A 12935-nucleotide genomic window follows, 5' to 3' on the forward strand; every position below is an offset into this window, starting at 1 on the left:
TTTGTTTATTAATATGAGGTTTTTGTTAATAAATGATTATTAAATGCTCTTTTAACCCAAACACAGGCTTATTTAATTTACCTAAAAAAGATATTGTAATCGTCACCAAGATGCCAAAAAATGGTGTGGAGACGTTATCACAGACGGCATGAAAATATAAATATAGGTACTCTCTCCACCTCAGTGAGCGTCGTCGTCAAAGTTTGATTCACCAATACAAGCTTTTGGTTCGAGCAACTCACAGAACAAGATAGTCACTAAAGTTTAGTTATTTGTGTGAGTGATTCTTCCTTTTTCTATTTCTTCTTTTTTTCGTGTGTTTCGTTCTGATTGAGCACCATCGGCTGCTTCGAATGGGACCGGAATTTCATTCGTTTTCTTGTTTTCCCAATTTTTTTGGCTGCACTTCCATAAAGTTCATAGATTTTCTCGTGGATTCTGGGGTTTTCCAGTTTCTCTGTCAATTTCATCAGCGAAATGATTGATTGGAGGATCGCTCTTATTAACTAGTTGTGGAGTCACTGTCCCTTCTTGCTTTGGCTCTGTTTTCATTCTGGACATCGGTGACGATGTGCTGAGAATTGAATGCATATTTTCTTGGATAGCGCAATTGCGGTATATGAATTGGGATATAGGTCTTTCTTGCAGTAAGCTTTTTCTGCATTGCATGTCTTCAAATTGGAGGATTTTTCTGGAGGAAAGTCAGCCATGATTTCCTTTGTTCCTCGTCATCTTTTTCTATGCTGTTTGGATCCGATGGGGCTTCCTATTGATACAGAGAGCTCTCGGAATTGCAGCATATTTTCCCACCGTTTGCCATCACTTAAATTCTTGAATGACTTGCTTCTAGTTCTGGGAGTTTTGCGGAAACTAATTTAGTGCTCAATCCTTTTTAGGGTCATATCCAAGTTGTAATTGGTCATTTCTTCTTCATCGTTTATCATTTATGATTTTTGTGAGTCTTTATGTCCTGTGTTCTGCAATTCTGATGGTTACCCTAAGAGTTAATAATCAGATTATTGCTTCTTTATATTGATAATTGTTAGATATTAGATAAGACGCCATGTCCAGTGCACACACACAACACAAGTTAACGATCCAAAAGGGATGAACGTCAAAAAAGATGAAGAAAGCAAGAGAAAGAGCTTTGACCTATTGGGGGAGGTGGTGGGGTTCACAGGTAATTTGCTGAATTATAGAGAAAGAAACACATGATTGTGAACCTGACCTACGTTTTGACATTTAGGTTCTAAAGTGTGATAGGCATGGTGAGAAGAACGCAAGCAAAAGCGGTCGTGGAATCAATCATCATTGATGGTTGTTCCAGCTACATAAACTATAATGATTGGTCTTTATTTCCTTGGATTGCAATGCTGATAATTTATGTTTCTTTACTTTATTCATGTTTATTTTTTTTAATTTTTTTAAACAATGGAGGAAAGCTTCACCGATAATTTTACTGTAGGGGATGTGAAGTCAATGTCATTCTATCTTGTAATATACTAATGTGCTTATAGTTCTCTGTAAATGATAACGTAGTCTCACCATAATTTAATATTAATGCTTCAATGGTAGCCTGGTAGGGGCTAACGCTGTTTTCTGTAACACACCTTAGATTCTGGGATAAGGAGCACACTGTTCCTGATAGGCTTTGTTTATCTTATATGATGAGTTTCTAGACGCTAAGTTTCAACTAAAATTAACCCCCTGTATTTTAATTGCTTCCTATATGGACAGTTGCTACCATATGGTCTGTGAGAATACATTATATTTTCCTTCTGATAGTTATAATGTTAGGCTCGCTGAAACTTACACTTCATGTTTAGTTACTATTCTATGTACGGACATGTTGAGAAGCTGGCTGAAGAGATTAAAGGGGAGCTGCTTCTGTGGAAGGAGTAGAAGCAAAACTCTGGCAGGTATTGAATGATTCTTTTTTTTTCAGACCAAAATTTTGTTTTAGAAACATATCAATGTACTTACTGCTTCAATGGTTTTCTACTTTTTTTTTTCTTTTTCCTTTTTTGCTGCTGGTGCGGGAGGGGGAGAGAAAAGAAAAGTACTATTGAGAACACAACTTCTAAATATACTATAGCATGATAAGTATGTGTGTGCAGAGAAATCTGCTGAGTTTCTTAATTCTCTGTTTATTGTCTTCTAGTCACCAAAGTAGTGAAATGACTGACGTTAATTATTCAACCAAGCATCATAATCTGTTAGAAACTCTCGAGAGACCTCCCTCACAGAACTTAACAGGTGCCTGAAACACTGCCTCAAGAGGTACTTGGAAAGATGGGAGCACCTCCAAAGAGTGACGTGCCAATTATTACCCCCCATGAGCTAGCTGAGGCAGATGGGTTATTGCTTGGTTTTCCCACAAGATTTGGATTGATGGCTGCTCAATTCAAAGCCTTCTTGGATGCAACCGGAGGCTTATGGCGAACACAGGCTCTTGCTGGAAAACCTGCCGGAATTTTCTACAGCACAGGATCTCAAGGTGGTGGACAAGAAACTACCCCGTGAGTTAATGCAATCTCTTCCTTACAGATAAGATAAGATCAACAAAACATAGCTAGTTGAAGCCAATTATAACAACATAAAACATGTATTACTCAAAACTAATGAAAGCCTGAGAACACTTGATCACTAATCTGGTGGTTTTGAATTTCTTCAGATTGACATCCATTACTCAGCTTGTTCATCATGGGATGATTTTTGTGCCGATAGGATACACATTCGGTGCTGGCATGTTTGAGATAGAGGAGGTGAAAGGTGGGTCTCCATATGGTGCAGGAACATTTGCTGGGGATGGCTCAAGACAGCCTTCTGAATTGGAATTGGCTCAAGCTTTCCATCAGGGCAAGTACTTTGCTGGCATTGCCAAGAGGCTCAAGGGATCTTCTTCATCCGAATGATTTTTTTGGTTCTTATTTACATACGCTACCTTGTGTTTCAGTTACTTATTGTGAAACAGAATAAGATGTTAGCTGGGATTTAAAAAACAAGGAGTGAGGACGTAAAGATGATGTTTTTTTGTTGAAAGTAATTGTTGTCACAGTGTAACTTGGAATACAGTATTTTACTACCAATAACAAGAATTTGCTTGCTCTATAGTTTGAGTGGCTTAATGGGCTTTTTTTGTTTTGCATAATACTAGAATTTCTAATCAAAGTGCTACACCATAATACAGTATTTTGTTTTGACCTGCATTATCCACAAAGCCTATAGATAATCAGTATAAGCCTTCTAGATATACGTACAAGTCACTCACATGAGATCTTAAGAGGAACTTGAAACAATGCAGTTACAGGGTATAAGTTAAATCTTTAACAACTAGACTAATCGTTGTTAACAATAATCACTATTATGTAATGGTGCTTAATGATTTTATTTTGGGCCATTGAGACTCCATGCTCATATATGAGAAAAGATTAAAGAAGTTGGCGAACGGGCCTAGTCCATATCTATTTGGGCCATTGAATTTTCATTCTCGTCTTTTTCTTATTTTGTTTCCATGAGAAACAAGCTCTATACACCGAGAAACAAGTCCTCACGTTTTGGTGCTATGAGAAAAAGTCAATTGATAAAATACAACAACAACAAGCTTTATCCCACTAGGTGGGGTCGGCTACATGGATTGCAAGACGCCATTGTGCTCTATCATTTATTAAGCTTTTTAGAAATATTATTAATTAAGAGATCACGTTCAACAACTTCCAGAGTGTTCTCTTAGGCCTTCCTCTACCTCTCTTAATCGGACTCAAGTTATATGTTCCACTCTTCTCACTGGTTCCTCCCTTGGTCTTCTTTGTACATGCCCAAACCATCTCAAACCGATTTTCTACCATTTTTTCCTCAATAGGTGCCACCCTCACTTTTTCGCGTATATGCTCATTTCGAATTTTATCTTTACGTGTATGTCCGCACATCCATCGTAACATTCTCATCTCTGCTACTCCCACTTTATGCTCTTGCTGTCCCGTTAGAGCCCAGCATTCACTACTATATAACATTGCCGGTCTGATAGCAGTACGATAAAACTTTCCTTTAAGTTTATTAGGCACCTTACGGTCACAAATAACTCCTTTAGCTTTTCTCCAATTAAACCACCCAACTTGAATTCTATGTGAAATATCTCCACTGATTTCGCCATTATTTTGAATAATGGCTCCCAAATATCTAAACTTTTCCACTTGAGGTATAATTTGATCTCCAATTTCACTTCCAAATTATTTTCGGATAGTCCTTTACCAAATTTACAATATAAATATTCCGTCTTACTTCTACTCAGACGAAAACCTTTCGACTCCAATGTCCTCCTCCATAACTCAAGTTTGCAATTAACCTCTTCTCTTGTCTCTGCTATAAGAACTATATCATCCGCGAAGAGCATACATTTCGGGATTTCCTCTTGAATATGTTCCGTCAAAACATTTAAAATCAAGTTGAACAAATAAGGACTCAGAGATGATCCCTGATGTAGTCCAATCTTTATAGGAAAATCCTTTGTTTGACCACTAGGCGTTCTTATACTAGTTTTTACCCCCTCATACATATCTTGTATGGCTTAATATAAGCAATCCGTACTCCCTTTTTTTCCAACGCTTTCCAAAGCACTTCTCTTGGTATACGGTCATAAGCTTTTTCCAAATCAATAAAAACCATGTGTAGATCTTTATCTTTACAACGATACTTTTCCATTAATCCCCTTAGTAGATAAATCGCCTCTGTAGTTGATCTACCTGGCGTAAAACCAAATTGATTCTCAGAAATACTTGTCTCCAATCTCAACCTGTGCTCAATTACTTTCTCCCACAATTTCATTGTGTGGCTCATGAGTTTAATAAAGTCAATTGATAAAATATAAAAGAGAAACTTACTTCTTCCACAATATATGTTATTATTAATTAATTTATAATTTATAAAAAAATTAGTTGAAGCTTTGATTTTCTTAAAGTGTCCACATCTTTTCATTTATGCATTTTCAAGAGTTTCTAGTAATATGTGAATGGTTTTTAAATATGAAGCATTCAAAAATAAGAAATTAAAAAAAGTAAGGGCATAAATGGAAAGAAAAAAATTTACCCAATATCCTATATTTTGAATCTAGTAGTGCTTTTGAAAAGTAACTTATATTATAGTCCGGAAGGAGTATAAAAGAAAGATTAATCTATATGTACTTATAGTTTTGCTCAATTTTAATTAGGTCTTTGTAATTTATTTTATTTTAGTCAAGTTTATATAGTTTAATCTAGTATATATGTTAACTCTCTAAAGGTTAAAATTAATAATAAATTATTAAATTTTACAAAACAAAAATACTCTTAGAGTTTACAAAAAAATTAATTTAATAATTTTAACCAAAAAAAATTGATTTAATACATTGTATTTTTTAATGAAAATTTTATATGTAAAAATATTTAGAAGATAATATAATTATATAAATTTTGAGTTGTAAAATTATATAATTAATTCTAAAGTTATATAATCATTTATTAGTTGTTAATTTTTTTTTCAAAAGAAAAAATTAAGAATTTTAACTTTTAAGAATTAAAAAATTTAATTAATCAAACTATAAGAGTTTTAATAAAACAAAATAAACTGTAGGGACCTAATTGAAAATTGACAAAAATTATAAGAATCTACATATATATTTTTTGTAAAGTATAAAAAAATTTGTCGCAATATATATATATATATATATATTTAAGACTCCATGATAAATATAAAGAAATTGATTTTTACTTCATTTATTAAGAAAAAAAGTTCTCCCACGCTAGTTCTAGTGACGTAACAGGGTTGTCGAAAGGAACATCTATTGTTATTATTTTTTTCAAAAACAGAAAAAAATGTTAGGAATATAAAAAAATGTGCTATAAGATAAATTTACATTTAGACTATCGCGTTACCAGTTATTAGCCAAGACATTAAAAAAGAGAAACTTTATTTAATATCAAATCCGAATTCTTTATCAATTAATTAATAACGCAATGATCTTTTACATATGTGTCTTCTTTTTCAGTAAGCAACCTGTCCCTTAGAAAAACAATGATTATAGTTATCTCAGGACGCTTTAGTGGGTGGCTATAATATCCACATAAAAGGTATGCTTATTATTAGTTACATTATTTTTACAACTGAAATGTGTTTCCCCCCTGATTCATCACTTTCTCATAGATGGATTTTTAAACTTCAAGCTTAATTGTACTCATATATTTCTTATTACTTGATCGAGTTGATGAGCTGCTCCAATCAATTGGTCAAATGATTAGACTTTGCGAGGAATTGAAAATTAACAATGCTTGGCATTTTCCTTTTAAAGGAAAGAAATGTTTGCAGGAAACTTCTAACTTTGGCATTGTTCTTAGCAAACAACAAAAAGTATTAGGTGTATCAAAGACATTAACTCTCAAAAGATAACAACGGGTTCTTGGCCTTCCTTACCATAGGATTGTAAAGACTACGAAAATTGAAAATGAAAAACTATCTAAACAAACAAAGGAAAATCAGATGCTAAAAGTATTAATAGGTGTTGTTGGTTAATTGTCTATTTGTTTTTTTGCGATCTTTTGCTCCTTTTATAATTATTCAGTTGAGACTATTATTTCCACAATATTCGGAGCTCATTTATGAAAATATCAGGGATTCATTGGCACGGCCCACAAGATTTGTGGCACATCACCATATTCTCTCAATAGTCTTGTATGTCGAGTCATCTTAAGTCTTAAAGGCTACGTTAGGCTCTTGCATGGCACACTCTTCTTTTTTGGCAGTGAATTGAGTCATGTTTCTTGGGCCAATCTCAGTTCTTCCTATTGGGTTGTCATTTCAACTTTAGGCCCAAACAATGCCCCCTGTGAGCAAGTGGCCAATTGAGATAGGCCATGTGGCACATTTGAATGAGAATTGATGTGTCGTTTCGTTCCCTCGAGCCTCTTGGGACTATAAACCTCTCCATCCACATCAATCATTCCTTTTTTTTTTTATGCTCCTAATTTATCTTGCCTTTCGAGCTTCTTTGCTTTGTCTTGTTGCATTTTTCTTTGTTCATCCCATCGAGAATAGCCTCTCCAGTTGATGCTTCCTAGAATACTCAAGACATCATCTCTGCCAATCTGTTTGAGGATTTGGTTACTATTCGTAACCCATTTGGACTGCCTCAGGATGCTGACTTGGTACGCCTTGTTCTTCCCATTCTCCATTTCTTACTTCTGGATTGTTTCTTTCCTCCGAAATGGGTCTCTATTTTTTTTCGACAAGAACCTTCAATTTCGTCTTGGCTTCCTGCTTCCCTCCATTTCCAGTAAGCATTTTTCTTCCTATGATCTCTTTATTTTCCTCACAATCTTTATACTTCCAAGTTTTTCTATATTTGTCTAGGTTCGATGCTCCTTCATATAGTTTCACCTCAGTCATCGTGACCAATGCTGACCACTTGTCTATTGCTCTAGAAGACATGGAACCGTTAAGCCTTACAATCCCCAACCCTTGGCCATTATCTTCCATTAAGGATTTACTATTGACTTGGGAGATCGTCTCTTTTAAGGAGACTTCTTGTAGAAAAATTTGCAACTAGCCCCATTTTTCACCTTCTTAGACCATGTGGGTAGAACATCTCCAACCTATTTATGAATCTCATTAGAAGGACGTAGGTCTATCTAACTTGATTTAACTTTCTCTAGTCAATGTTGACGTTCCCATCTAACTCCTTAACTCTCTCCTTTACTTCTGGTCCCCTAGCTATAACACCTTCATTTTTGAATGGAGCCTTATTACCATCACTTTACTTGATGTGTTTATGTTCTTGGGGCTTCCTATCATAGTTGAAGTGGATTTTTACTAAAGTCAGTAATTTGAACCAAGCCTGATTGTCCAGCCTAAACCTTCCTGAAAAGTTCAGGGCCAAGCTCCTAAAAATAATATTTTTTAATGTTTAGGCCAAGCTTAATTGAGTTCAGGCTTAGCCTAAATACTCAAATAAAAATAATATTTTTTAAAAATATATAAAATATGATAATATTAATTAATTCTTTAAGTTTTATGTTATTTATACTAAAATACCATATATTTGAGTATATTATTATAGTTATTTTTTAAAAAAATTAAAAATTTTATATTTTCATATTTTTATTATTTTTAATAAATAAAATATCTCAAAATAATATTTAAAATATATTTTAATATTTATGTTATATTTTAAGTCCCAATTATTTTTTTAAAAAAATTTTTGAGTCCTATTTATCATCTGAGTTTCCAAAAAAAGTATTTTGTATTTTTTATAAAATAAGATAATTAATTTTAAAATAAAAATTTAAAATAAATTTTAAAAATAAAATTCGAGCATGTATGAATTTTCAGCTCTACTACTAGAGAAACATAATAAATAGAATAATATTTTTGAATAATTATGTGGTTATCATCCATGCCGAACTTAGTTAAAAATTAAAAGTAAATTAGAGTAAATACCCCTTATATGTAGGGGTTAAACAATGTTAAAAGTTAAAGAAAAAAAATTCAAAAACAAGTGGTACTTTACTCAAAATTAAATGATTTTGTTTTATATAATTTAATGATGAATGTTTTTTCTCATATTCTAAAAATAAAAAGTACAGTCTACCTAAAAGTTATTAAAAACTTTAAACTAATTGGGGCAATGATTTTAAGTTTGTTGTCTAACCGTGGATTGAATTAAGATCAATTTGATCATAATAAAAATAATATAATTTTATTAAAATTTATAAAATATTTATATATGATTATGATAAGAGTAATATTTAAACAACTACAAGGGCTGGCAGCTACAAGGGCTGCTCTTGCCATCTTGAACCTATTAAGACACCATCATCATCATATCTTCATGACTGAACTTAATGAAGAAAAAGGTTATGTAAGGATGCCAGACCTACTTTGTATTTTAGGTAGTACTTTGGAGGTTATTGAAAGGCTAATGGCTTAGGAGCCCTTAGAAGATCCTCTTTCCCAAACATCCTCTATGTAGTAGAGCCTATATCAGCTCTTGTAAAGGTTAGCACACCCTTGGATTCCAATGCAGTAGCTATTCTTACTAAGTCTACCCTAGTAGCTTCTCTGCCTCCATCAATTGAACATTCTTCATCACTTGTTGGGGCTAAAAGGGTTTCTACATTAGGGGCTAAGTCTGCGAATAAAGGTAAATCCCTTATGGCTTTTGAGATAAGTCCTTCATTTTCAATGTTTTACACTTTTCATTATTTTTCTTTTGTTTGACTATTTTTATCTCCTAGCAGCCTTGACCTCTTTTTCCTCAATCCCTTAACACATATTTCGTGGCACTAGAGATTGATGATGACATCATCATTAAAGACGCGAAGTCAACCATCACGTTTTACCTTAAAAAAGACCTGATGCTACTCACAAAACCTCAAGAGAAGTTCTAAAGAGCTTAAAGGTGCTACGTAACAAGAGACTAATGCTTGTGGTTGATACATTTCATTCTCAACTCGCTCATGCCTTCTCTTGTATCTGTACTTACCTAGGGGCATTGCTTGATTTGGTGGCTAGCATCAAGGTGAAATGGGGAGTTCAGCTTATATCGCTCAATTTTTTATTAAAATAACTACCCTGGACATCAAGACTGAGGCCCAGATGTAACATCCTGATTTTTATATAATAAAGAAATTGTGGAATTTAGGTTTTGAGGAAAAAATGATAATAATAGGAATTTATATTATTTGAGGTTATTTAGAAATGATATTATGGTTAGGTATTTAATTATAAATTTAAAAATTTAAATTTAAAATCACATAAGCAATATTTAGTTAAAATATAATACATAAATAATTTTTTTATGTGTGTTAAAAAAAAGAAGGTAGAAGGAACAAAAAAAAGAGGGTGGAAGGTTGTTGTTTCTAAGTCCCACATTGGTTAGATGAGGGAAGAGAAGAGGTGCCTTCATGTATAAAAAGGAGGGGGTGTGTGCATTAGGAAGCATGAGAGGCTAAGATGCAATTTAGAGAAAATTGCAACTTTTGGCCCAAAGGTTTGAATAATTAAATTCAAACCTATAGTTTTTTTTTATAATTTTGGGACTCACAATCTCATTTTTATATTATTTTTCTCTCTTCCTCTCACGTTGCTCTGCGTTTTCTCGCAAGGGGGGATTATTTTCTTTTTCTTCAGGTATGTTCTAACTTTCCTGTTTAGATTAGCATTTAAAAATTTATTTAATTACAAAATTAATTTTATAGTTATTTTCTAAATAATATTAGCTTTCTAGTGATATGATTATTTTGTAGGATAGAGTAAATATTTTGATTAGGATTTTTCTATAGGATAGTTAATCTGATGATATGATGGATTAAAAATATAGGTTAAAACTCTTAGAGATATAATAAATATTATAGAATATTTTCTTGAGGTTGAAACTCATGTTTAAGAATTTTTGAGTTAAAATCTAGATCTATATGGTTGAATTTATGTGGAATATGAGATGTAGGGATAAACCTATGATTATTAAATATTTATTTAAGTATAAATAGGTATTTTTGGGGTTATAGAAAGGAGATTTGAGGCTTCAGGATAATTTTAAAATTTTTAATTTATTTTTGGACAAATTTTTAGAATATAGAAGGATGAAATCATGATACTATAAGTGATTTGAGGATTAAAAAAATAGTTTATTAGGATACAAGAATTTTAGAAAAGAATTTGGGAAGTTAAATGAGGTATAAATCTTAAATTAGTGTTAATATGGATTATAGATCTAAGACTTTCTAACTATTTAAATTAGAGTTATTTATTTTAATGTAAAATTAATATATAGTATTGTGAAATAATTATGTAGATTATATTGACAAAGATAATGGTGAAAAAGGAGTTGTGAAGGGGAACTTGTTATTCAAGACACAAGGTAACCATTATTAATGTGTTGTGATGAGTGTGTTTGTGAATGGTTATGTGTTGTCTTGTTGTTTGAAAAAATTATGAATTATTGAAAATAATACTGTTTACTTGTTTGAAATTATTGCCAAGTGGGTCAAAAATTTATTTTTGTTTATCATGATGAGATATTATTGTTCGGATACATTCCTGTTTGGATATTTGAATGATGCATGACTTGTCAGGGTATTTTAATGTATGGTGTTAATGGGAATTTCTGTTCGGTTAATTATTACCACGTGGTAAGCCCTCATTGGACCCAATGAGTGGCGTGTCGCTTGGTCCAACTCACCTTTGGCCGGGTGATTTGGCATCCGAGCATGGCGAAAGGAGGATATAAGGTGTAGTCATGCAATTAAATACTTGTTCGGTTTGTTTGGAAATATTGTTCGGTTAAATGTTTTTGTGTGCCCACTTAGCAATCGCATGATTAGTTACATCCGCATGCATCATTACATATTAATTTTTAGTTACTGGGACTTTTAAGTCTCATTCCCCGTGGTTAACAATTTTACAGGAGCGAGTCCGGCCGAGAAAGCACCAGAGGCGTAACTTTGGTGTATGAGACACCATCTTTTACGTTCCCTCTCATTTTGTATTATGCAATGTATCTTGTGCCAACCTAGGACATTTCTTATTTTGACAACATGTAAACTCTAATCCTTTTTATTAAATGCATTTATATGACCAAGAGGATTATGTTTGTCCCTATTGATTCATGACCTGATTTAAATATCATGCCATGAGGATCCTGTCCGTCCCTCATAGTTCTAATTGCTTTTTTTTAGATATTTTAAGACCTGTGGTATATTGTCTTGGATGTATCATGGTAGAAATTTTTCTACCATGATAAGGGAATGATAAGGGTTCAATGAAAAAAAATAATTTGTTGAATTAATAATTTGTGAAAAATCGGTTTGTAAATTTGAGGGTGTTACACCAGACGGCCAAGATTGAACATGTTCAAGTATTAAAAGTGAGGGAGGCCAAGCTGGAGTTAGGGTTGGCGATGGTCTAGAAAGAGATTGAGGAGGTTGATGATCTAGTAGTGGGTATAAGGTTATGTAAGATACAAGAATGACTTGCCGTGCTTAAGGTTTAAGAGGCTACCCATCTCTTTCAAGCCATCGAGCTAGAGGAGGCTAAGGCATGATACAAACATGCTAAGGCCAATTTAGATGAAGCTATAGACACTTGGAAGGCCTTAATAGAAAATTAGAAGACTTAGCCCTTCAGGTGTTTTTATTTTTCTTTTCTTTTCTTTCATTGTACATTCCTTCTTTGTATGAACAATTTTATCAATATATACCTGCATTCTTTGTTCACTTGTTTCTTCTCCTAAGGCTATTTTAAGCCTCAGGTTTTTAATTACTTTCTTCTACTGAAGGCCAATATTTTTTTAAATATTTTCTATTTATGGCCCGTTTATGTGGAATCTCATCAAGACTAGATAACCAATACACATTGCCCTTAAGAACTTAGTTACTTTGAATGGTCCTTCCTAATTAGGTGAGAATTTACCAGGTGCTCAGTCCTTGGTGCCAGGTGAAAAATAAGTTTCCACCATAGCTTGCTCATTTGAAATTACTTCTTTCTTATCCTTCTGTTATATAATTTTAAAACTTCTTCCTTCTAAACAATCATGTGATCCAATGCTTGTAAATGTATTTCATCTAGTTAGATTAACTTGTTTATCATTACTTTACTATATTCCCTTAGCCTCATTCCTAAACTCTTAGCAATCTATAGTGAAGGGATAACCACTTCTATTAGCAGCACAACTTCATGCCTATAAGTTAAAACATATGGGCTCCTACAATGGCACCTCTTTTTAAAGTTCTGTAAGCCCACAATGCTTTTGAGAGTCGTTCATGCCATTTTCTAGGGTTTTCTTCAATCATTTTCTTTAGAATGCCTAAGATTACTTTATTGGAAGCCTCAACTTGCCCGTTTGCCTGTGAATAATATGGTGAGATGTTAAAAGTTTGATTCTACTTTCTTTAACAAAAGCTTTGAAG

The 12935-nt window shown here is 33.1% G+C and overlaps 1 pseudogene; it reads left to right on the forward strand.

Moving 5' to 3' along the window:
• The first annotated feature begins 1542 nt into the window (after positions 1-1542).
• LOC129306774 (NAD(P)H dehydrogenase (quinone) FQR1-like) lies at positions 1543-3005 on the forward strand (annotated as a pseudogene).
• The last annotated feature ends 9930 nt before the right edge of the window (positions 3006-12935 follow it).

Source organism: Prosopis cineraria, unplaced genomic scaffold (genome assembly GCF_029017545.1).
Source record: "Prosopis cineraria cultivar Desert tree isolate PC_DT_omini unplaced genomic scaffold, ASM2901754v1 PC3, whole genome shotgun sequence".
NCBI lineage: Eukaryota > Viridiplantae > Streptophyta > Magnoliopsida > Fabales > Fabaceae > Prosopis > Prosopis cineraria.